Source organism: Phalacrocorax aristotelis, chromosome 17 (assembly GCF_949628215.1).
Source record: "Phalacrocorax aristotelis chromosome 17, bGulAri2.1, whole genome shotgun sequence".
NCBI classification, from domain to species: domain Eukaryota; kingdom Metazoa; phylum Chordata; class Aves; order Suliformes; family Phalacrocoracidae; genus Phalacrocorax; species Phalacrocorax aristotelis.
This window is the reverse complement of record NC_134292.1, coordinates 6,872,679-6,898,084: the sequence shown is the minus strand read 5'-3', so window position 1 is coordinate 6,898,084 and position 25,406 is coordinate 6,872,679. Positions and strand designations below refer to the sequence as shown.

The window sequence follows — 25,406 nt, the reverse complement described above, 5'->3', positions numbered from 1 at the left end:
GCTTGTAACGCTTCTGCCATGGAGGACACGAAGTTGCCACCAAGTGTGGGTGCTGCAGTGAAATAAATACCTGATGGTATGTCTTCACTTCGTGTGCTTGGGCCAGAAAGTGTTCGACCTTTGCAGGGAACTTTTAGCCAGCCTGCCAAGGAGGAGCCCAGACCTGCAGCATGACTTGTGGGCTTGGGGAAGCAGCTCCCCAAAGATCTGCCAGCTGCAGGGCTTCGAAACTAGTGCCCTGGGGCTTTGTACCACAGACCAAACACAGCCTCACAATGCAGCCAGAACGCCACTGAGACCTCTCTGACGTCTCTGATGCCAGACTCCCACTGAAGCGTGGTGAGGCAATGCAAGAAGGAAGACCTTGCCTTCTCCTCCGTGATACCACCAGTATCCATCCCTCAGGCAACCTGGCCTGCCTTCCAGAGCAACTGGGGAGCCCCAGCTCCCCACTGTGCCCCAGCAAGACCCAGCCCTGCAGAGATGTGGGGTCCCACCAGCAACCCCCAAAGCCGCCAGCATGTGCCCACCAGCGGCCCCCCCCCAAGCCCCCTGCTTCCCTCCCGATCTCTGAAACAGCCGCAGCCTCAAGCAGGGGGGAAGAGGAGGGGGAGAGGAGGGATCCGGGAAGCCACAATTACTGGTAAACGTGCCCGAGTGTGTGGGTGGGAGGGAAACCGGCCGCATCCTGGCCCCCGGCACGCAGCCCGGGGGGCACCAACACATGCTGGGAGAGGCCGGAGGTGGCGAAGGCGCGGGGCAGCCTGGGCTCTGCCGCCACGGCGGGGGCACCGCCAGCCAGGCCAGGCACCGCTCTGTGTCCTGGCCCTGCCACCACGCCAGGACCGGGGCCGTGCGGGGCAGCACATGGGGCAGCCCTGGCATCCCTGCGCCACGCCACATCCCTCGCCCACCTTCGCTCCCTTCTGCCAAGCTGTCTGCAAATGCCAACTGCCCGTTTCCCAGTTCCTCCAGATTTACCCCCCCCTTCCTTTTTTTTTTTTCGGCCCCCCCCCCCCCCCCCTTCCTTTCTTCTTCCTGGGTTAAAAATAATCAAGTTTCTGGGAAGCAGCAACTCCTGCTGCGCCTGCCTCCCTGCACTCGCGCCCCGGAGAATAGCTCAGCTCTCGGCTCTCCGTTCCGGCCCCTCCTCGCTGCTCTCTCCTTCCTCCTCCCCACCCCCTACAGGGATCTGACTAATATGCTTGGGCTCTGCTTGCCAGCTCAGCTGGAAAGGAATTTAACCATTGCCTGACCTGGAGGGAAGGAGCAGAGAGCATGGACCTCCCCCGGAGTGGAGTGACCCTTCCTCCATCACCCGGGAGCCCTGGGCTGGGTCCCTGCCTGGCTCTGCTCCCCTGGGTGCTGGCCAGAGGGTGATGCAGGAAGAAGGATGCATGATGCCAGCACCCCATGGCAAGCAACGATCCCAGCCCCAAGCTCCACGTGGGTGCAATAACCCTCGTGGACTCCCCTGGAGGTGTCTTGCCTTCCTGTAGGCCAGGCAAGGTGAAACGCAGCACCCCAGGTGCTGTGGTCCCCATGGCTCTGCTCGTGGGAGCTCTTCATCCAGGCATGGATGCTCCCTGGGCACCCACACCCCGAGCCTGCAAGTCGCCACAGGCCTCAGCGCTGGGTGAGGGTGGGAGCTGGGGTCCCACATGACGCTGCTCGGGGGTCACAGTGGGACTGGCAGCCCCGAAGGTCTGTGGACGGAGAACCCCGGGTACAGGGAGCCGCGGCTCAGCCCTGCTGCAGTGCAGCTCTGGCAGGAGCCAGCAGCCCTCCACCGAGTGCTGGGACTCAGCCTCTCCTTCAACACAGTGGGTAGGAAGCAGCGAGCAAAAGCAATGTCACGCATGGGTAAAAACCATGTGAGGAGAAAGCTCCCCCGAGGCTAAACCCCGGTGCAACCCCGGTGCTAAAAATGCCGGTGTTTGTGCGGACCCCCTCTGCTCTCCCCCTGTTGCCAGCCAGGCTCTGAGCACAAGCAGATTTAGCAGCACAGGAGCGGGAGCTGCGTCTCTGCTTTTCAGCAGGACAAGCAAAGCACAAAGCGTTGACCAAGGTTATCCCAGAAAGACTGTGGCAGAGGTAAGAGCTGACCCACCCCCCCCATCCAAGGTTCGAGCTCGCTGGTGTATTGCAGCATCTCCCTGCTCCGCTGAAAACTCCCCTTGAAATCTCCTGGCCGTTGCAGAAGGACTTCAAGGCCAGAAATCTGAAGCCCAGCACCCCAGCCCTGAGCTGAGCCAAGAGGCACCGGCTCGGCCGCTGCTAACCCCCTGTGCTGGCTGGCTCAGCCCAGCTGCTCCAGTGCCAGGGCACAAACCGTCCCGGAGGAGGACACTACCTTTCCTGGAGCCCACTGCCAGCGAGCTGTAAGCACAGCTCCCCCAGAGATGGGGCTGGAGAGGAGGAAAGGGCACAGGGCACAAAGTAGGGACCCAGAGAGCTCAGGAAAGCTGCAGCCAGAGGATGACCCTTTAGCCGCTGGGATGCTCTGCAGAGTGGGGTCCAGCATAAGGTGGAGGGGGCGGTTTGCACTGGCAGGAAGGAATCTGAGAGAGGAAGATGTCTCTTCTCCAAATCCTCCCTTAAATGGCAGTTCTGCTGTAAAATAGGGTAGGACGGAGTTCAGTGTTTGTTTTCTCTGCAGGACCTGAGCACAGCTCAGTCTGGGACTGCAGTCAGGCTGGGCTCCTCACCGACACAGCCCCGCAGGAGCAGCGCTTTCTGCAGCCCTAGCTCGGCTCTTGCAAACATCCCTGCAGAGCCGTTGCTCAGTACAGGGACTCAGGACACGAGAGAGGAGGGGAATAAGTATCGAGCTCACTTCCACCTCAGCTTTCTGCCTTAGCCACCGGGGCTCGAGGCAGCAGGATGGATGCATGGGAGACCTGGGAGCCTTCCCTGTGCACCAGGAGATGCACAGCCAGAGCCCCTGTGGCACCACACAGTTGATGGTCAGGGGATGAACAAGTGATGGCAGGACACAGGCAGGAGCTGGAGCAGGGCCAGGTTCTGACCATCCCTAGGCGAGCAATTACACCTCTGTTTACTCCCCCATCCTAAATTCCCCGGTGCCTTGGGAGCTCCCCCTGGCCCTGCCTTGCCCCATGGGCCCCGCAGCAACCTCAGCATCCAGGAAATGCTGGCAGGAGCGAAAGGGATTGAGAAACTGCAGGCAGCAGGATGAGACATGAGCCAGCACAAGCAGGATGTGACTGGGGGGTGACGGGGACTGCCGGAGGGGTGTCACCAGGAAGCAGTACCTGGGGCTCATCCTGTACCCTCCCTCCCACGCTCCTCACGTCCAAGCCCAGCCTCTGCTCCCACACAAGTCACCAGGTCCCATTTGCGTTTCACCACCTAAATTCTCTGTTAACAGCACAGTGACGCCTTCTCCCTCTGTCCACTGTAGCGTTTTGCACTCCCACCCTTCCCAGTACTGTGACCCAGGTCTGTCCCCTCCACCTGGGGCTGTCCCCACCTCTCAGGGCCCCATCACTCCATCTGCACGGCAAACCTGATATTTCCCAAGGTTTCTTCAGCACAGACTTGATGGCAGCAGTGGGAGGTTTGGGGCAAAGGGGGGGCTCAGACACTGGCTAGACCTTGTCCTTATCCTGCCTCAAACCAGCTGTTGTAGCACTGCAGGGGAGCAGAAAGGAGAAGATGAAGGAGGAGAAAAAAAAAAAAAAAACAGGAGAAATTATTTTTTTCCTCACTGAACACCCGAAGTACCTTTGCTTTGTTTTTCCCCCGGCTGAGGCTGGCTAGTCCCAAGGTGGCCCCTTCCATGGGTGCTGTCTTCACTGCAGCTACCATCTCCTTGTCCCTCACCTGCCTGTCCCTTCTGTGTGCTGTGGTCCTTGATGGAGACACCAGCACATCCTCACCTTTCATAGCTCCAGCATGGCCAAGGAAAGCCAACTCAACAGCCAGTCCTGCAAAATTACCTGCATGGGAGGAGAGATCCAACCCCAGGCCATGGTATCCAGTCTATTAAAAGGCAAGAAGGGATGAGTAAAGAAACACCTGGCCAACCCAAAATACAACAAACCATCCAAACCCAAGACCCCGATGGGCAAAACTGGACACAGGTTCACTGGCTCTGTGGCAGTTCACCCCAAATCAACCCTGGCTTCGGCTCACCCTGGTGTGAGTGCAGAGGAGTCTGCATCGTGCTGATCTCTTGAGCAAAGGGATCCATTTTACTCCCTCCAGCAAGGGGTCAGGGTCCCACCAAGGTGCCTGGGGTTCCCAGGGCCACCCCATGCTGCTGCAGGGCATGGGGCAGCTTTGTGGAAGGGGTATGTTGCCGGGGAGGGGGTAGGAGGTGTCACCCCCTCTCCTTTGCTCACACAGGTGTCATGAAAAGCCAGTGCTCAGCAAAGGGCTTTAGCTGGGTTAGTGCCCTTCCATCCAAGGAGTTCAGCTCAATTCCCAACCCCTACCTGCACCCAGGCTCACCAGCCCTCCCACCACACTCAGATTATTTGCCTCAGATGACAAAAATCAGAGCAACAAGATGGATCCAGCAGTTGAATCCAGTAAAGCCCAAAGCTGGATCAGCTGCTTCGTTGCCGTAGGGCAGGACAACAGGGATTCATCAGCCAGCCATGGGGCAGAGCCCAAGACACCCAACCTGCTGCACCCCCTGGTAGATAAGGGCATCCACATCCTTACAGGAAAATGCATGATGGAAAAGACCCCGTTACACAAACAGCTCCAACCCTGGACCACCAGGCAACAAAATCTTAAGGGCTCCAAAATGCCACAGCTCTGCTTTCCCACCTCTCTATGCAAGCAGGTCCACCAGGCTCAAGGGCACACTCCTAGGGGACAGAAAGCTCCAAAGCTTGGGAGGGAGAGATGGGAGTGCAGGTGTGCAGTTTAGCCTGAAGGCCAGGAGATCCTCCTGGGACATATCTCTGGACCGAGGAGGATACAGGAGCAAACAACCACATCACAGCAACTCCCTAAAACATCACAGCCGCTCTTTGGGCAATACAATATCTCCAAGGTGGGGCAAAACCTATATCCTCCGTCTGTGATCCACAGTGCCTCCATTGCCCAGAAAACATGGGGCGTCCATCGCCAGCTCCAACCCTGGCATGGAGGCACCAGCTGTGGGGCTGTAAGGGGACCTGCACTGTGCTCTATTCACTTGGTCTGTCTCATCTTTATAAAAGCTGAGGGGGATTTTGTTTGCTTGGTTTTGGAGGAATAGTAGATTTACCAAAAACTGGAAGATTCAAAAAGGCTGAATCATCCTGAAACTCAGGGTGAAGTTGAAAAATTGTTTGGAATGAAAAAAAAAACCCCAGAATAAAGAAATACGTGTGGTGGGCACGGGAGAAGGCTTTGAAGATGTCAAACCATCTTCTTCCATCACTCGCATGATGAATTGTTGTATTTGGTCATTTTCTAATGTAATCTTTTTCATTCCAACAAATCTATTTTTTTTTTTCAGTTCAAAAAATGATCTCAGTGTAAAAGAAGAGATCTAGATAAAATTAAGCACCCCCAAACATAAAAACCAAAAACCTTTCAGGCCAAACCGAATATTCTGGCTTTACCAAAAACAAGTATTTGCACTGCGATGGGATATTTTGGGGGTTCTTTTTTTTTCCCCCTCTTTTCCAGTTTTCCTAAATCCCTTCTCTAGGTTGTCATGGTCCAATTCCCACATCCAAGACATTCCCTTTGGGCACCAAACAACACCCTCCATTCATTTTCCTAGCGACATGGTACTCCATCAATGGGCCAGACCCATTGGAGGAACCATCTTCTCCAAGAAGGATGAACACTTTGGTTGACCTTCCTCACAGACCTCTGAGTCTGCCCTGTGCATCCTTCACAGGACTCACCCAACCTAAAACCCTGGTTACTGAAGGAAACTTAAGCTTCCTTAATAATAACTCAGTAACCCAACAGCCACCTCTGCTCTTACACTGGAGGAACCTCCTCTGGGCAGGGGAAACAGTGTCTTTCCTCAAAAGACCTGTTCTCCAACCCAACCTGACCCAATCCAACCCAACCCAATGCGACTCAACCCAACCCAACTCAACCCAACCCAGCCTTCTCATTGCCACCACCCAGGCCAGGTGGCATCATGTCCAACTGCAAGCTCACCATACAGCCAGGGCCAAGAAGAGGGATTTAGCACCCAAAAAAGGCAGGTTTCCCTAAGGCTGCCACAGGGGAGGTTGGGTGGGGAGGGGGGCTAGACAAGAGATGCCAGGCTACGTTTCCAGCCCCCGCACCTTGCTGCAGAGGCAATTGGCAGCAGGGCCATGCCCTCCGACCCCAGGCAAAAAGGTGAAACCCCAGGAAAGTAGCAAACAAGTCGAGGCGTAAATACGGCACAAATCCCCAGCACTTCAGCATGGTTCGTTATCTCTGCTTAGACTGGAGTCGGTGGAGCCAGGTTTGAGAAGAGCAGAAATATCAGCAATTAAAGATATGTCGTGTCAAAAAAACTCTAAACTGATTAAAGTTGAAGGCTCCGTTTTCTTCTTTTCATCAGAGAACGGAATCAAAACCTGCCTGGAAAGATGCGCTCCCCCCGTTCCCAGTGCTCCGAAGGCAGCGCCTGCATCCGTCCTGCTGTGTCCCTGCATTTTAATTACCACCTTATTAATATTCATGAGGGTAGGCACTCAAGGGGGATTGCAGTCTGTCATTCTCTCTCTCTCTCCCCCCCCACCTCTCTCGGCTGAATCTGTGGGTTTTTTTTCCCTTCCCCTTCCCAACAGTTGGTGTGCTGCAGATCTGTACGAGACCGCGTGTACATGCAGCCCCGAAGGCGCCGAGTGTGCAAGGGGCTGCGGCGCGGGGAGGGTGCCTGTGCTTGCCAGTGGCAGGCGGCACGACTCGAGGTGCGGGTGGGTGGGTGGGTGTGGGATTATCCCCGCCGCGTGTGGCGGCCCCAACATCCAGAGACAAAACTTAGGGATGCTGAGCGGCGCTCCAGCTTGGAGAGAGCATGTGTGCGCGCATATGTGACTGCCACGCACTTGGGGCGTGATGCCGGCACATGAGCAGAGCGGCCCGTTGGGGAGCGGGAGAGCTGGCACACATGCGAGCGGGCGTGCAAGGAGCGGGGGGGCATGTCTGCATGTGCTCACGCGCACATGCAGAACTCCTGGCAACAGCATCGCTTCTGAGTGCTGGGGTGATGGTGTAGGACCTGCAAGAGAAGAGCGTGGCCATGCAGAATGGCACTGGGTGAAGGCAGCTGCCCTCAGCCACCACCACACCACCTCTCCTTGGGGACTGGGCACCCTGCACCCCAGTTCATCCTGCACCCCAGCTCTCCATGCTTGGGCAAAAGCAGTCACGGCTGAAGTGGGTGAGAGAACCACAGCACGGCCAAGAGGCCACCAAGTCCTTGGTGGAGCTACAGCCTCGGCCAGCAGGATGAAGTGGAACCTAACGGGTCTTGCACGCACCCAGCAAAGGGGTGATGCCCCCGAGCTGTGCCCCGTTTGCTGGGGCAGCTTGCTGGCTGGGCAAATTGGATCCCATTTTTCTCAGGTCCATGGTGCTGGCATGCCCTGGGAGGACAGAGGGCAGAAAACCTGGCTTGAGGGCATACAGAGGGAAAGTGGTGGTGATGAAGCTGGAGGTAAATCAATTTTCTCATTCCTAAACTGAGCAATGTGGGGTTTGCCTGCTCCTCCCTGCCATGCAGCATTTAACCCTTTCTATATTCACTACTGAAAACAGTGGCCACGTAGGCAGCAGAGAACTCACCTGGCTTTGCAAACCCTGCTGCTCTCTCACTGGAGGAAACCACAGGACGGCCAGGCTGTCCCCTCCCAGGTCCTTGTCCCCGTCCCTCCCCAAGGGATGGTGCTGGGGAGAAGCAGAGCCAGCCACAGGTGATGGGCAGGTGCCCCCATCACCCCAAAGGGGCTCACAGTGTTGTCCCATCCCAACAGCTACCAGTCGCAGGTTGGAGCCCACCTCCATTTTTGAGGCAGCCACAGCCAGGCCACAGTCCCATCTTCCCCCAGCATCTTCCCCTTGGCTAATGACACTAAAGCACCATCAAAAGCCCAAAGCCCCTTCGGGGACAGATCCCGCAGCCCAGAACGCTGCCTCCCCATCACCAACCACCTGCAAGCAACCTGTCGAGAGACACTCCAACTCGGCGGCTCCCCAACGCCCCACATGCTCAGCTCCACAAATATTTGAATTAAGGTCCCCTGGGGAGCTGCAGTCACAGAGTAACTGATTTCTCCTCCTTCATTATATCTCTGTGTAATTTACCGAGGGACGGCGGCGTGTGCCTCCGTTAGAGCGAATTCCCAGCAGGACTCCCAAGAGCTCACAAATCAGGCAAAGGCAAGGCATTAGAATATGAAAGGTGAGGCTGGTCTCCCCACCAAGACTCATCTCGCTCTTCCCTGGCTCTGCCAGCCCCGAATTGTGTTTTATTTCCGCCTGCTGCCTCTTGTGCAAGCAGGGAGGTGATGGGTTGGGGATGGGCCACGGGGCTCTGTCCCTGGCTCCTGCTCCCTTCTGGGCAAGAAGGGGAAAAGGGTCCCCTCCCTCTTGGCAGCATCTCAAGAAATTCCAAGGAAGTGGATGCAGCAAAGGTTTCCAAGTGAAGCCATGTCACCTGACCCTAAAATCTGACTTCTTTTCACCTGGATAAGTAGCCTGTGCCTCAGTTTCCACATGTACAGAGAAGAGTAGTCACTCCCTCCATTTACTAGTTTAAGACCCCCAACACTTATACGTTGGAGGTCTATAGAAGACAACCATCATTATGAATCCAACTGTGTTGCCTCTCCAGCAAGGAGGAGCTGGAGGACAAGTTTGCCAGCATAGCTCTATAGTTACCAGAAAGAGCTCCTAGAGTCACCAAGAAGAAAGAGAAAAAAAGGAAGAAAATGAGGAATTAGGACCAAGGATGCACAACTGAGCTGCTCAGTGTTGTTATTTTGTGAAACACCAGGTGTGAGGAGGCTGGTCTTCAGCAGACCCACCTCAGTTGGAACCCAACCCAACCAAACCCATGGCCAACCACCGCGTCTCAGCCCTGTGCCAAGGTACCAGGGTGGGAGTAGGTCACCCCAAGAGTGGGAGGCATTCGTTCACAGTGGCTAACGGAGGATGACTGGACTTCTCGCAGGTCTTTGCGGCATCTATGGGCTGGGTAGGAGTTGTCCCCCTCCAAACCCCCTGGCCCTGGTCAGCGCTGGGCATGTAACACCGGAGCAAAGCGCCGGCCAGGCTCGGACGCAGGGAGCACTCTGTTCCAGCTACGCTGCAAACAGTGGAGGGCAACATTTTGCTTCCTGGAAACCCAGAGAAAGAAGTATTTTTTCTGAAGAGCTGCAGCTCATAGGCAACCTGTAATGGAGGTTTCAGAAAACTGGCTGTTCCCCCTTCCACCTCTTCTGTGAAGACAAAGACTTGGCAGATGGTGGTGGTGGTTTGCAGGGCTCCTGCTAGGCTTTTCTTTGGGAGCTGGGTGCACGAACCCTCACGCTCATGCTTGACTTTAGAGGTATGAGCGATGTGAAATCTGCCCATCCCAAAATCCACCCGTCCCTTGGCTATCTCAACTTCTCAGAGCTCTTCGCACAGGCTGACTTAAAGACCTGGGGCTGTTCAGCCTCTAACAAAGAGCTCCTTTCTCCCCAACCTTCACCAGTCGTTGGAGTTAAATAGGCTGCGCTGAAACCAAACCAAACAAAGGCCCTGCAAAGCAGCTCCAAATCCCTGTCCCTTGGCCAGCACTCAGGATCTCCCCCCGAGCCCAGGCATGGCACTCCTCAGCGCACTATGGCTTGCTCCCCTGCTCCGAAAGGCAGGCATGATGGGCTGAAGCAGTGAGGTTGCTTCGTGCTGCTGGGCGTCCGTGGGAGGCGATAAGGGGTGTCTAGGCAGGGAAACGTGCCACAGAGCTGCTCCAGCCTCTGCCTGCAACACCCCTGCTTGTGGGGATTTGCCAGGGACTCTGACCACACTGCTGCCAGTGCCGTGAACCCAGGAGCAGCCCTCGTGGGCGCCGCATGGCTTTCCCAGGCATGGGCACCCCGAAGCGACCTTTGGAAACATGCTGCCCGACCCACCCCCTCGCAGCCCCTTATAGGGCACATTCACCCTCTCCCATTGTGGGGGGCAGCTCCCCATCACTGGGCACCGAGCCCTCCTCCTCTCGGCATCCCAGCTACCAATTTGCTGAAGCAGCTGCCTTCCCCAAGCAGGGAGGTGATGGCAGACAGGGGTTTCCATCAACTGGGGGGACATTTTTTGCACTGCCAGCCCCTGGAGGGGCTGCTGGCTCCCACATCCCAGGCGTGCGAAGCGTGGGGGTCCAGGGGCTTTCTGTGCAGGCAGCTCGTGATCAAAGCGCCGAGGGCAGCCTGGGGCTGGGGGGAGGCAGGCGGCACGAGATGAAACAGAGCAAAGTTCTCTGCGTTCGGACGCGGGAGTTGGAAAGGATTCGACGGCAGCTTGGAAAAGGAGGAGGAGAGGGCCGGGAGCAGCAGCGTTCAGCAGAAAGGAATGTCCTGATGGGACGGCAGCCTGAACGCCGGCCAGGACCCCCCCCCTTCCCAAGGCTGTTTAAAAGCCCCGGACCTCTCCAAGCCCTTTAATTGGCGCTTTAAAAAACTTCCTTGTTCCTTGACGCGGCGAGGTTTGCGTTTCATGCCCAAAATGACTCAATTCCCCCTCTCCCCCTCCATGAAAAAAAAAAAAAAATCTCCTTTGAAAGGTTTGCTAGAAGCTGGCTCTGTCCCCTCCCCACCAGCCCCAGTAGCCCCCAGCCCTCACCCCACCAGCCTCTTGTGTGTATTCTTGTTCTCCCCTAATAATCCACATCCCAGCTGCCTCCCTCTGCCTTCGCCCTCCTCCTCCCTGCCTCTCTCGCTCCCTCTTTCTCTCTCCTCCCCCCTTCCTCCCCCTTTCCATAACTCAAAAGCTTGTCAGGCTGGTTCCAGACTGCTGGCGCCAGGCTTCACTCCAGGAAAAAAATAAAGCAAAAGAGAAAGGCATGCAAGGCAAAACAGCCCCGCCACATGAACACACATCAAACCAGCCCTTTATCTCCCCGGAATGCTCTCCCCGCTGCAGAGGTCCCTACCCTGGCCCGACACACGTGTGCTCCCCATCCCTGTAACCCTAATGCAGCACCGCCAGCCTGCAAGCGCACACGCCCCGGCAGAGAAAAGCGAAGGAGCAACTACAAGATCTATTATTTATCAGCGTATCAATTATTTAGAGCCCCGGCGCAGGGAAGGGGTGGGGAGAGGAGGGGGTGGTGGAGGCGGTTTTTACCCCAGCAATTCAAGCGAGGGGCTCCTGCCCGGACCCACCTCCCCACTGCCCCCAGCTCCTGCCCTCCAGCAGGGAGGTGATGGGGTGTCTCCAACACCATTCCTTGCATCCCACCCCACCAATAGGCAGTTGTTTCTTACCCTGACCCTTCCTGCCTTCAACAGAGCAGGGCTTCCCCCCCGCAGTGAGCCCCAATATCCAGCTCCAGGAGCAGCCCAGTCCCAGAGGCATCAGACCCGGTGCCCGAGCAAGGGCTGCACCACCCCACGTGCAGGGCGGCTGCTCCAGGGCAAGGGCTCTTACACGCAGGGACCCAGCACCCTGCCTCCTCACCCAGGGAACTGGTCAGCCCACAATAATGTGAATTTTGGCATCAATATGCACTTTCTCAGGCACTTCCAACAGGCTCTCCCTGTTTTCTAGTGCATGCTTCCCTCTCACCTCTCCCTGCAGCCTGGAGGATGCACCACACTGCTCGTCATCACCCCAAACTGCAGTGGTGGCCAGGGCAGGGCTCTGGAGCCCCAGATCACCCTGCATCCAGCTAACCCTGATAGAGCTGTGTCAGGGCAGGGCAGAAGGAGGAAGGTGTCCATGGCTCTCCACCTCATGGGGGTTTCGGGTCAGATCTTGATCCCAAGAGGTCAAAACCAACAGTCCCAACCAAAGACCCATCCCAGGCTGCAGGATGAGACGACACCAAGCTACACAGCCCCTTCCAGCTCTGTTTTCTTTTGGATTTTGGAGCAAACCCCAGCCCACTATCTCTGTGATGCCACTGGCAAAGGGTCCCAGTCACCAGGCAGGTGACACCGATGGGCACGGGTTTGTCCATGGGCCACTGCCGCAAGCTCGCAGATGGCTACCGCAGCCTCCCTGCAAGGTAGCCGCCTTTCAGTGGCAGATCGCACTAAAGTAGCTACAGTGGGAATGTGTGATGAGGTGGGTGTGCTAAGAAGATTTTTTTGGCAGACTTCAGGATGACTTTATTGCTCACAAGTTCTCGAGTCATGGCTGAGTAACACACTCATCGCATGTCTGAAACAAAAAAAAATCCCTTACCCCAGCACAAAATAAATAGCCTGGACAAAGCTTGTTTGCTTTGCTCCCCTTCCCTGCTCCAGCTTTGCACGGCTGGGGGCTGCGAAGTTCCCACATGGACTGCAGGCAGTCGCTGCCTATGAGCCCTGATATTTCCCCTGCAGTTTGGGAAGAGAGGTGGGCAGTAGCTCCCACCAGACATGCGCACAAGCACCAGCCCCTTCCCGAGACCTCCCCCAGCGGGTCCCCTTCCCAGCCGATGGGTTGGGTACCTGAGGCAGAGCATCATTGTCTGCTCTGATGGGATCTCTGGGAAATAACTTTGCGTGGCCAAATTAGGCCCGCCATGTCCAGACTTTTGCAGCGGAAGGTGCAACCTCAGCCTGCTGTGGCCTCAAGTATTTTCTAAAGGCCAAGAGCTCTGCCCCGTGGCGCCGCGTCCCCAGCCAAGCGATGTGAAGGCTCCTGGGCCGGGCCAGGTGAGACCTCCAGATGCACCACAAAGGATAAATTTCTGCAATGCAGCTGCGGGTTTGGATGCTGTTTCTGGGCATCAAGAGGGTGCAGAGAGCTGTGTTGTCTAAGGACAGAAGCATCCCCACCTCCCGTGCCTTCAGCTCTAAGAAACCAGTAGCTGCTCTTGAAAAGCAACTGAAGTATTTCTAACCTGGAAGGAAAACTACTGTCCCCTGCATTGTGGCTGATCAAATCCCCGCAGCAACTCAGAGTGTTTAAAAGGTATTAACTACCTACCTAAGCCCATGGGTGCAAAGAGTAAGCCCTCCTGTTCCCCAGGAGGGGAAACCAAGATGAAGGACAAAATTACTTCCTCAAGGTCACCTGGGAAGTGTTGCTGGAGAGCCGGGAATGGATCCCAGGACCTGAGGTTTCTGCTGTGCTGCTCCCAGGTCCTCACATCCACCCTGACCCACCCCTGGGTCAACCCCCCACACACACAGAGCCCCACGGACCCCACAGAGGCCTGATGACTTCTGAACGTCCTTCCACGAGGGAGACGAGAAGATCGGGAGTATGAAAACCCCCCAGATGTTGGCTTTTGGGTGCTAACAGCTTCACAAGCTCCTCTCCAGCCCCAAAGGAAGATCTCAACTGGGGTGGAAAAATGTTTCCCTTGAGTAAAAACAGAGTAGGAGCCGAGTTCTCCCACACTGAAGGTTAAGGACAGGTGAGAACTGGTTTGAAGAATGGGGAAACAACAGAAATTGTTAATCCCATTCTGTTTTAACAGGTTCAAAAGGGATGTTTTTGTGAATTTTCTACTCCATTTTCCTTTTTTTTTTTTTCCATTTTAAAAAACCACATTCCAGAAAAATAGTCCTTATATTTGCTGCTCCTCCTCCTGAAAGAGCATATCTTGAGGAGGAAAACAGGGTGGCTTAGGGAAGGAAGAAATTTCACTGAAGATTGAGGGGGAAAAGCAGACGGACAGAAGGAACCCTTCATTTAGAAATGTCACAGGCAGTTTTGCGAAGAAGAGAAAAATCCCATTGTGTTGAGAATTTTTCACAAAAACTTTGTGTGTGTTTGTTTTCTAAAGGCTGGGGTTTTTTCCAGCTAAAAATAAAATTCCACGTGCAAAAAAAGACCCCAAAAGTCAGCTATCCTTGGGCACAGCCGAGAGCGTTTGAAGGGACAGCAGCTACGCTGGGACGGCTTGTGCTGCTTCTCGACAGGTGGCCCTGATCGTGGTGACACCGCTGGCTCTTGCTACGTGCTGGGGAAGGTTGGAAGGGTGCTATGTGCCCCGTGCTGCCTTTAAACAACCCTGGGCAGTGGGGTCGGCAGTGCACTGGTGGCAGATCTGCAGCAAGCTGGAGGTGATGATCACCAGATCAGGTGACCTTCCTCGCAGCCAGCTCCTGGCACAAGGGAACACGGATGCCCAAGAGCATCCCTGCTTGCGCGTGGCTGCTCAGTTGCTCCTGGCTGAGCTCTGGGGCTGCCCCGCTGGGTGCATTTGCTGCAATCCCCAGCAGGCTCTTCTGGGAGCCCCGGTTTGCTGGGGGCTAGCCCTGACCCAGCCCATTCCCCCAGCGCATCCCAGGGGAAAAATGGGAAGCAGCAACACCGTTGGGTTGGGGCAGAGCACGCGGGTCCTGTGGCTGGTCCCAGCTGTATCCTTTTCCCGTTTCCCTTCCATGCGTGCAGCCGGGCTCCCCGCCCCACTGAGGTCAGCTCCGGCTATTCTCTCCTCTGTTTCCCCTGCTCCTGCCATGCACTTCCCGTCTCCCTTTGATATTTCACCTTTGCTGCGTCATTCCCTGTGGGCCATTTTGGGGCTTGGGTTCACGTGGACGTGCTGTTCCCTGCTGTTGTTAAAAAGCCGAGCCAGGGCTGAGCCTTGCCACCAGGGACCGCTTGTGCTGGGGAACACATGAAATAACCCAGCTCACACAGAGATGCGTTCAGCTGAACAAGCATGAGCCCAAAAGCTGAGCTTGCACCAACAGCCTTGAGCAGCACAAGACTAAGAGGGGGAAGCGCCATGAAAAATAACGAGGAGCTGGGAGGAAACAAAGGCTTGGTGAAACAGGGAGCGTTTCCAGCAGGCAGAGGTGGCCAAATCCGCCCGTCTGCTCACAGTGCTGAGCTTAACCAAAGCTGAGCAGGAACTGGACCTGGCCTGGGTCAGGCAGAGGAGCATCTCTTGTTGGCCACCCACTGCCCCAGTGCTCCTGAATCAAGGAAAACCCCATTTCGCGTAGCGGGCGTTACAGATGGGACGCCCGAGCACCCACTCAGCGGACACGGGGAGCAGTACTCTGCCACAGCAGAAGCAGAATCCCCAGCGGAGTTTGGGAGTGAGCAGCTTCCTCATGCTCCCACAGAGCCCCAGGGAATTCAGTGCCAAAGAGAGCAGCTGGGCTCCTCCCCAGGCGGAGTGACTCCCGCGCTCGTACGCGCTCTGTTTCGGCCAACCGTCCTTTCCACCGAGGAGCCACAATGCTGAACAAAAACCGTCCCCGCTGGCCTCCAGCACTGCCTGCCCGCGCTCCCCATGTGGCACCGGGCCAAACCGTTAACAAAAGACAACTGAAATGAGAGCACGCATTAACTCCGTGGTGGATTTCCCTCAACAGACCCCAGCAAGGAGCATCACCCACCCCACCGCGGCAGAGCCCAGGCCAGCAGCGCCGGCAGCCTGCGGCACACACCCATCAGGGCAGCCGCAGTGGTGCTGCTTGCTGCCTGGACCCATCGTGTCCCAGAGCACCGCTCCAGCTGTTCACCTCCGACAGCCGACATCTGCCAATGACCTCCTGGGCACAGGCTACAGCCGAGGCGTGTCAGTGAGATGACACCGCACGTGGGGTGTGCCCCTGCAGTTTTAGGGAGGAGATGGGGGGAATCTCATGACATGAGAGCCTGGAAGAGGGGCCTGACCCCAGGTTATAGATTTTTGTCTGTTTCGATGGCAATCGCTGACAAATGTTCAGGAGCACATCTCTTTGGAGCAGCACAAGTTTCTTGAGATGACAGAGCTCAGGGAAGGGCTGCAGGCCTTCTCCCCCCTGCCCCCCTGCCTAGCTGCTCCTTTCAGCAGATGCTCGGCCAGCCCAGGTCACATCGCACCCTGCTCCGGGGGTGCTCTGCAGGTAGGGATCACAAATGGTCCCATCCTGCTCTGCAGGTGGTTCCCAATGAAAAGCTGAGCCATGGGGGTACGGGTGAGACCTCGAACGCTTGCTTTGCCAAATGGCTTTAAAGCTTCCCCATCCCCTCGGACTGCATTGCCTCTGCCACTGCCCAGGAAGGGACTAGGATGCCCTCAAGCTCTCCCCCCTATGTCCTTTCCAAGCAGTAAGCTCTCACATGGTCATGGATGTGCTCCCAAACCATCATAGACAGCACTCATTGGATATCATCTGCAGGGGGAAAGCCCCTCAATGCCCTCTCCACCCTTCTTTTAGCTCACAGATGCTCAGACAGGGTTGATGCCTTCAAACCCTGGCACAACCATCTCTCAGTCTGGACCTTGGGGATCCTTCAGGAGCGAGGGGAGGGCTGAAAGATGAGAGATGTAGAAGAAAATAGTCCACAGTTGGAGTCCACAAGCCATTGTAGGACTTGGCAGCCCCATCACCCAAACCCAACTCTGAATGGTGATGGTCTCCTAGTGCATTGCAAGGGGCAGGAGGGAACAGGCACCCTTTTGTGATTTTAGGCTCAAAAATAGTGTTTGAGTGAGTCACAGGGATTTTTGGCCCTCTCCTAGAGGCCTTACCTTTCTTTCTTTCTTTTGTCATTTTTGATAACCTGAAATATTAGTCAGCTGGTCTGAATCTGCAGGTTTTACTTACCCCCTCCAAAAGAAAACACAATTAAAAAATACACTGAAACAGCGTGGCCAACCCTGAGCATCCAGAGCTCCTAAAGATTTCCAGACCCTGGAAAAATCAGGGAACAGCCTTAAAATAATGAGATTTGCAAGAGAAAAAAAAGAAAGAAAGGACACCAGTTGGCTTGTTTTTATTTCCCTGTTGGTTTCTGAGCCTTTAGGCCACTCTGACGTCACGCTGCTAAGCTCGTCTCTGCAACCGTGAGGTAAGAAACCCTTAAACCACCAAAAGCCCCCTCCAGCGCTCTGCAATCTTACACCTTAAACAAAAAAAAAAAAAAAAAAAAAAAGAGGAAAGAAGGAAATCCTGGGAGCTGAGGGAAATCTCAAGAGGTTTGGAGGACCTCTCATAGGACCGAGAGGAGCAGCAGTGGGCAATGTAGAGCGACACCCTCGAAAGACCCTCTCTGCCCGTGGGGTGATGGACAGCTGGGGACATGGGTTTTGCAACAGGGCTGCGAACATCGCCGAGTGCTGCCACGGCCATGGCACGTGGCTGGCTTGCTCTCGGCAGTCAAGGACGCTCCCAGGAAAGTGAAAAGACTTCCAGCACATCTCAGCAATTTCTCTCTGCTCCCAAAGGAAGCGTGTTTATTGGAAGCCATTTTCTGCATAAATATCCCTTTCCTGCTGTTTTCCACAAACTCAGACTAGAATGATTTCCTAGGCTTGAGGACACCAACACACAGCTTCCTAGATGGATGCGCAGAACTCAACCTTGAGCAAGAGACCAGACATCCCCAAAATCCTGGCCAGAGCCCACCCAGCTCTCCGAAAGCAGAGGTTTTACACCCCCTCCCCAGCAGTGCTTGTACCACCTTGTAACACTTCAGCGCGTTACTCCTCCCCAGTGCTTTCCATTGGGGGTCTCAAAGCCCTCTGCAACCTCAGGCCCATTCACCCTCCACATGCGCCCCAGAAGGAAGGATGACCCCAAATCACTGCTCAACACACAAAGAGCGAGAAGCAGCTTGCTCAAAGACCCAGGAGGTGCACGCTAGCAGATAAATCGGTCTTCAGGCCCCAAGGGACTGGTGTGCAAGGGGAACAGCAGAGATGGAGGCAGTCAAGAGGCAGGGCTTTCCCACCTCACACCGATGTAGGACTAATATCTCCTCCAGAGCAGGTAGCTGGTGATGGGAACAGGTCCCAGCTCACACCAGAAGGATGTGGAGGTCCCCTGAAGGGCCCGTGCAGCAGTGTTTTGGGGGCTGCAGGGGAGAGCTGTGATGCTGCAGAACCAGCACTGCCCAGGGCAAGGACTAAGATGGGGTCCTTCCTCCATCCTCCCCAGTTCTGCAGCCCAGCACAGGGTCCCACCAGCCAACAGATGGCTGGAGGGGTCCCTGGCTGCACTGCCGCTGGCTCTGCTGCTGGCCCTCCTCGGCCACATCGTCTAGGCTGGGACTTGGCTGTGACAAGCTGAGCCTCCGCAGCACAGTCCCCAGCCCGTATTCAGCAGCCTTGGCAACAAAACCACTTGAAGACCATGATCATGGTGGTGAAAACCACTGTGCATGTGGCCCGACCATCCCCAGGAGAGACCTTGCCCTGTACCCCAAGGCCAAGCGGCCCAAAGATATTGCGTGCTGAGCTGCCGTCCTCGAGTTTAGGGCAGGGAGAAAAGGAGGATTTAGAAACGTCTTTGTTTGAAGCTGCTGGGGGAATGAAGGCAGAGGGACTGCAGCGCTCTGGAACTGGAAATGGGCAGGACACAGTTAATGCCTGGTTCCTTGTGCAGGATCAGGAGGAACTTGGCTTCATATTTCAGTGTGGGATGTTGCAAGAGGACAAGGAGCCCTGAACCCCAGCGGCATGCGTTCCTCCCAGCTCTGCCGTGGGGAAGAAATCACAACGTGCCCCGGCTCCACGGCCACTCCGCCGAGGGCAGGAACCTCCTTCCCAGCGTAGAGGGCACTGCCAGTGAATGACGGTGCCACCACGCCAAGAGATGCCGGAGAAACACCGAGGCCGTACTGATTCCACGGTGGCATCGAGACGCCAGCAATTTAATAAACCCCAGCCAAGCGGCTGGGGGCTGCTGGTGAAACGGCCCCATGCGTGGTGCGGAGCTGGGGGCTTCGCACCGCCCGGCTCCCCTGCTCTTGAAAGCAAATACAAAGGCTGGGCTCCCCCAGCCCTGGCTGATGCTCGACCTCTCCGTTGTCCTCGCTGCACGCCTGTCCCAGTTCCAGCAGCCGGTTGCTACAGCAACTGAGCTCTGACTAATCATTTGCGCAATGACCTTTTTTCCCCCCAGAGAGAAGGAGGGAGGGAGATGGAGAGGAGGGAGGGAGGGGAGGAGAGGCAAAGCGAGCGGAGGTTAGCAAGAAAAAGCAGCCAGGGAGAATGTGGTTTTTTAGGCGATGCAAGATTTTGGGGGGGGGGGGGGGGGGAATGTGAGGATGCGGGTGGTGGGGAGGGTGAGAGGAAAGCGGGTGTTGAATGGGCCCCCCCTCCCAGCTCTGTGCTTGAGCAAGGCTGGATGGGGGCAAAGCCAGCTGCCAGCAGGCAAAGCGCCTCACTGGGACTGTTTCCATGGGTGAGGGGGTGGGGGGACTCCAAATGGGGCTAACACCGCAGCCCTCCTCCTCCTCCCCACCCCACATCGACCCTGGCCACCACCGAAGGGCGAGAAGTCAAGAATTTGGCTCTGCCTCATCACGGAGCGCTTGCGAAGGGCTGGCCGGCTGCGAGTTAGCCTGGCTTGAGCACCCCAAGCATGAAACCTCACTGGCGGGTGGTGTTTGAGGAAGCTACACAAGGGCTGAGCTGAGCTAAAAAATCCCATGTCAGCATTACACCAAGGGGGAGCATGGCCAGACTCTGCTGAGCCACGAGAACCAGCCCAGGAAGAAACCTGAGCCCAGCTCCAGCAGCTCCAATGGTGTTACTGGGAGGGCTTCGCTCCCACCTCTACTGCCTTCAGCTGAGTGAGACCAGGGTCAGGTCTGGCTCCAGCTCCAAAACAGAGTAAATAATGCAAAAGCCTCTTTCTGCCCAGCTCTGAGGAGCACACATGAGATCGCATCTTTCTGACTTGGTAGGAGAAAACAGTTTAGAGGTTGCACGCTGCTCCTCACACCAGTTGGCGCTTAGAAAAGAGAAGCTGGTGAAAACAAAAAAATCAGTGGCCAGCAGGTCCTCCTCACCAAGGGGCATGGTTGTGCCACCAGTCCCAAGTTTTCAAGGCAAAAGGATTTGGGCTTTTCTCCAATTGGATCAGCAAACAGTCACATCTGACCTTGACCAACCACAAAGTACTAAGCCAGCTGAGATGGACAATAACAGAGATCCCTGGTGACCAAGAGCAGAAATCTGTGGAGATTCACAGAAGAATGGGTTGGCCATTTGGAAAGAAAAGGAAGTTTGAAGAAAACAAAATGTTTTTGTGGACAGATATTCCACAACAGAGCCTGGCAAACTGCAGTACTGTTATGTGAACTGGAGGAGAAGGACTCGGTATGACTAATGAGCAAACCAGGAGAAGGCCAAGCTGTATCCTGAATGGTGCTGCATGAACACCCCCCACATGCAACTCCTGCCACCACGTGCTGGAGCTCAGAACAGGGAGATCTTGCTGGGTAGGACAAAATCTCATTCAAAGAGGTATTATGGTGGCCTTGGCTGCTCTGTCCTTGCCCTGTCTTTCTGCACCAAAGATGGGCCCTTTCCTTAAGGCAACTCAGACAAAGCCCTTGCTCCAAATACCTCCAAAAGGTCCTGGAGCCAACCCTCCTCTTCCAGTTTACCATGCTTCCCTCTGCCCATCAAAATAATGCAAAAGACAGGACACTCCTAGCAGGCATTCCCCAGCTAGTTCGTACAACTAGAAAATGTAAAGCAAGACTCGCTAAATCATCTGTGATTTATTTAAGGCGCATGAAGGAGAGTCCAGGTTGTGAGGAATATCCTGCATGCAGTGTGCACCCAACATATTTCCCTTATCAGCACGACTTGGCACCTACAGAAATTCCCACTGCAGCATCTGATCCCAAACTTGGAGGAACCAACAGGAGGGTTCACATCAAGCCCATCCCAGTGCCTACGCTACACAGGGCATTGCAGGCAGCCATGGCTTGCTCTGCTTGGGCTTGAGCCGATCAAAGCCACGTCAAGCCCAATGTAATAAGTGCTGCTGAATGACAAGATACGTTAACTCAAGCTTGGTGCTACATGGCCATGGTCACAGGGCTTGCAGATCCAGCCCGAGCTCATGCCTGCCTCCGATCCACCTTGTAGATGAACCTGGGGCTGCAGTGATTCTGAAACACAGCGTGTAGAAATAAAACTCCTTTCCACCTCTTTTTGGCTAAATTGCTCTGCAGCTTGCAGAGCTCCACCAAGGACAATTATTTCCAGCATGTGCCGTGCATGAATGCTGCGAGCAAGACGGAGCTGGAGTTTCATCATAGCCGGCTTTGTGTGCAGAGAGAAGAAGGAGGAAAAAAAAAAAAAAGAGGGGAAAAAAAGGAACTTGGAACTGGAGGCCCCCCCACCCCGGCCTCACCCTGATCCCGAGGAGGCTCCGCTCTGCTCTTGCTCAACCCGACACCGAGAATGAGGAAGCAGAGGAGACAGGCGGGGGAGGCGGAGGAACGGTCAAGCTGAAGACAAACAGCCTCTGAGCTGGGCGGCTTGGAAAGCTTCACGAGCAAGAGGGCATGGGAGCAAACAGCAGGCTGTGTCCTGCGCCGGAGCCCCCCTCCCCATTCCCACCCAGGGTGGGTGGCTCTGTGGCCCTCACGCCAGTGGATGCTCTGGGTTTTGATAATCGGAGTCCAGGTCTTAAAAGAGATGGTCTCCAGCATGGAGATCTGCAAAACTTCGCTGCGTTGCCAACCCAGATCCCATGTACCCAGGCTGCGGCCGGCGATGGCCAAACACCCATCTCTGCCCTGCCCAGGAGCCTCCACAGCACACAGGGACGGCGGAGCCCTCGGTGGGCAGAGCCGTGCTGTGCCGTGCCGTGCTGGCCACAGCCAGCCAGTTCTCCCCCTTGCTTGGTTAGAGCTGGCTTTCAGCACAGGCAGCAGCTCAGCAGTTCGCCTCCACACTCTGCAATACCAGGAACCACAACACTCTGCTCGCTGCAAACAGGAGTTTGCATAAAAAATTAAACCCCAGCCAGGTGCAAGATGTTCCAGGCAGCTCCACATGCCTGGGGCTGGTCCTTTCCCATTCCAGCGTCCCAGCTCCCTGCACCTCACTGCTCTAGGAACTACACGCCTTACCTCCCCTCACCCCATGTGCTGATAGCTGCCACCTTCGCTGTCCTTCTATCCCCATCCACACCCCCAGGTTGGCCTCTCCTCATCTTGCCCTGGGGGAGGAGGAAATCCAGCTGAAGGGAGCCTGGTGTCTGCACAGCCCCGTCGGTGACAGACCAGGACCCCAACGTGATATTCTCCTGCTCATTTGCCCTTCCACTCTGGTAGGCCAGTAAGGAGACACCTTGATGTTGCCCCTCTTACAGCAAAGGACATTATAGCAGAGACACGAAGGGACATGCCGAGGCCAAGGAGGACAGAGAACCAGGCAGAGGAGTTGGTTGGATCCACCAAATTTCTTTATGACAAGCAATATTAGCTCTACCCCAGCAGTATTACTGCCTGCAAGGGAAGGTCAGACGACTGTGACCGATCAGTTCAGGACAACCCCACAGTGCAAAGAGGCTGCCCAGCCCTCAGCCAGGGCTGTCCCCGAGCAGCACCAGGGATGCAGGCACTGTGTGTCTTCCCGGCCAGCCAGCACACCCAGGATCCCACCTCGCTTGTAACCCTCCCACCATGCAAAACAGTCAGCCCACATGGCACAAGGACTGGGAAGAAACATGGCTTATGTGGAAAAGAGTGAACACATAGGTTGGGGGATGCATCATTTTAATTTCTGTTAAAACCACACCTTAAATTCGCCCAGCACAGGGCATGCGTGGAATATCCCTAGAGGGGTTCACATGACCATAACTCAGAGGAAGATCAGAAATGATAGCCCATTAGGCAAACTCCACAGCCAGTCTCAAATCTCTCTGGGTCTATCAGCAAACGAGAACCAAGACACTGAGATGCATCAGCTTGATTGCGCGGGTCCTGGAGGTTGCCACCAGTGGTTGCCCACAGGGATGGAGCAGTTTGGGGGTCACCACATCCCCCTGACACGTGCTACGTCAGCTGCCCACCTTGCCAGCACCCAGAGGTGAGGGGGATTATGGCAGAAAGAAAATGAGAAGTTCCCTTCTCAGCATAGGAAGAGCCATTACTGGCGTTGATGAAACGCATCCCAAGAGAAAGGGTTTGCTGTTTCCCAAGAGAAGTGGAAAATCCCAAGTAACCAGCCCTTCAGGAGTGCCAGGGAGGCAACCAAACCTAGAGAAGGACCAGAAAGGAGAGGGAAAAACCAGCAAACCCTGGGGGAAATGGAGTTTTCTTTCTCTTCCGCAAGGCCATTGCAAGGTGGGAGTTTTGGGGAGGAAGCTTTTACCCCCCGACCTGTGCCAGGCTGCAGCAGAGCCCAATGCAGGAGATGCTGTGGGAAGGCAGGCGAGCGCACGCAGGGCCCCGTGTGATCACCTATAGCAAGTGGCAATTCCAGCAAGTTTACACCTGGCTTGCATTTAGTCCCAGAGGCATTTCACATTGAGAGCATCCCTGGAAGGAAAGCTTCACTGCCAAAAACCCATGAGCTCCACCTGCCCGGATTTTGGAGGGGAAGGCAGGTTGTTTGCGTTTCCAATTTGGCTGGGAAACTGGAAAAATACAGACCTGAGAAGCCAATTCCCCCTGGCCCATCACCTCCTCCAAAATACGCCAGTCTCCAACCAGAAGGATGCAGGACCAGCACACCGGTGGGGACCCATGCACCCTGGCAGGAGGCTGGGGACCTTTGGATGCATGACAGTGGCTCTGCAGTGGGCAGGGACCAGGGTGGGCTTTTGGAAACGTGGCCAAGGGCAAAGCAAAGGTAGCAGGATAGGGCCTGGGGGCACCATCCTGACACCTCTGTCCACCATTGAGTCACCTGTGGGACCCAGCAAGGAATGAGCCCCTCAGAGCAACAGCGCTGGCTTTAAATAAATAAATACAATTCTGCTAAAAGGGGAAAAGAAAAAAAAAGAAGGAATAAAGGATGTGCCTCTCCAGCACCTCCTCCCCTCCCAGAAACCTGTGTGCTATGCAAATATATGCAAATGAGACATGGAAAGGGGAATGAAACCGGCTCTCTAAACCTATGTGATTTTAGACTGGGAAGTGTTGGAGGCAGCTTGCTGGAAAGTTGAGGCAGAAATAGCTACACTATGCAAGGGACGAGTGATGATGACTGGAGGGTATGTGTCCCAAAATGCCTTTGGCAGCGGGATCAGCTTCCGCAGCACCAGCAAAACACAACACCAACAAAATACAGCACCAAACCTCCTTCTCGACACCCCAGTTCAGCAGCTGGTGTTAAAGGAGCCCCTAAATCCCCCTTCCCTCCAGCCCAGGGCTGGGAGGAGAAACAAACAAACAAAACAAACCCCAACAGAAAAAAAAAATCCCAACAAACCCCAAAAACAGAGAAACTTGCTTTGCTGCTGTTTGCAACACCCACCCTGCAATTCCTGGGAAGGGATGACAAAAAAGCATTGCAGTACATGGAAACCCAGGCAGCTCAGTCCAAAGCAGGGGATGGCCAACATGGGTAGCCCAGGGTGATGTTCCCCAGGGTAGGCACTTTCCCTGAGGACTGCTTAAGGAGTGACATCTTTCTTACATGAAGAATGGGATCGTACAAATTCCAGCTCGTTTGTTCCAGGCAATTTATCCACCCAAGTATTGCCTTGTTCGGTAACATTTTCTCAAGGGGTTTCTGCAGAGAAGCAGGTGAAATCTAGAAAGTCTGAAGGCTTCGGGGTGTAAACACCATTTGCCTGAGCAATGCTGCTCACGTTGATAGTCAATGCCTGAGCGTTTTTCGCTCAGAAACAGGAGGGGGCTTTGTGTTAAACACTCTCTGCTCAAGAACAGACTAGCTGGAGCAAAAGCCCCTTTCCTGCCTCCTGACCCAGTGCAGGATTTTTACAGAAATAGCTCAGATGCTCTGAGCTCAATGGAAAGTTTGGGGTGGACTGCCAAGGTCCTGGGCAGCTCTGGACCACGGCAGCTCTGCTTCAGGCAGCCAGCGATTTCCCTCGGCATCATTGGGATGCGGCTGGAAAGTTGTCTCCTGTGACTGCAGGGCTTTCAAAACCCACCCCAGGCATGGGAGATGGGGGGAAGGGACAAGGGAGCAGAGAGTGGACGATACCAACACTATCCTTGATGCACCTTGAGGCCAAAGGTGCAACACAGGGGTCTGCTTCATATCACAGTGGAATGTGCCGGAGTAGGACATCTGCAAATGGCACCAGAAAGGACTTGACTGCTCTCTGGTTTGAGTCCATGTAAGATGACCATCTCCTGTGATTGCCTCCCCAGTGCCTCTGCCACCATTTGCAACCTCAGCTTCCCCCGAAGAAAGTCACAGCGCTGCATTCAAGACAGCTCCCACAGCCCTGCATCTTAATTTGCTTTTCATTTTACTTTATCTGTCTCATTAAAGGCAATCTCCAGCACCTCCGACACCAGCCTCTAGCATGGCGGGCATTTGTGTTCCACCGTCGGGTTGAGCAGACTGTCAGCAGTGACAGCCCACGTGCACGGGCGCCACGCTGTCATCCAGT

At 55.3% G+C, this 25,406-nt stretch overlaps 1 long non-coding RNA gene across 1 annotated transcript; it reads left to right on the top strand.

The window, feature by feature from the left end:
* Window positions 1-1,929: 1,929 nt before the first annotated feature.
* LOC142065770 (uncharacterized) lies at window positions 1,930-7,824 on the top strand. Its single transcript, XR_012663522.1, has 3 exons — window positions 1,930-2,094; window positions 6,536-6,660; window positions 7,546-7,824. It is a non-coding gene; the product is annotated as an uncharacterized LOC142065770 (long non-coding RNA).
* Window positions 7,825-25,406: the final 17,582 nt, after the last annotated feature.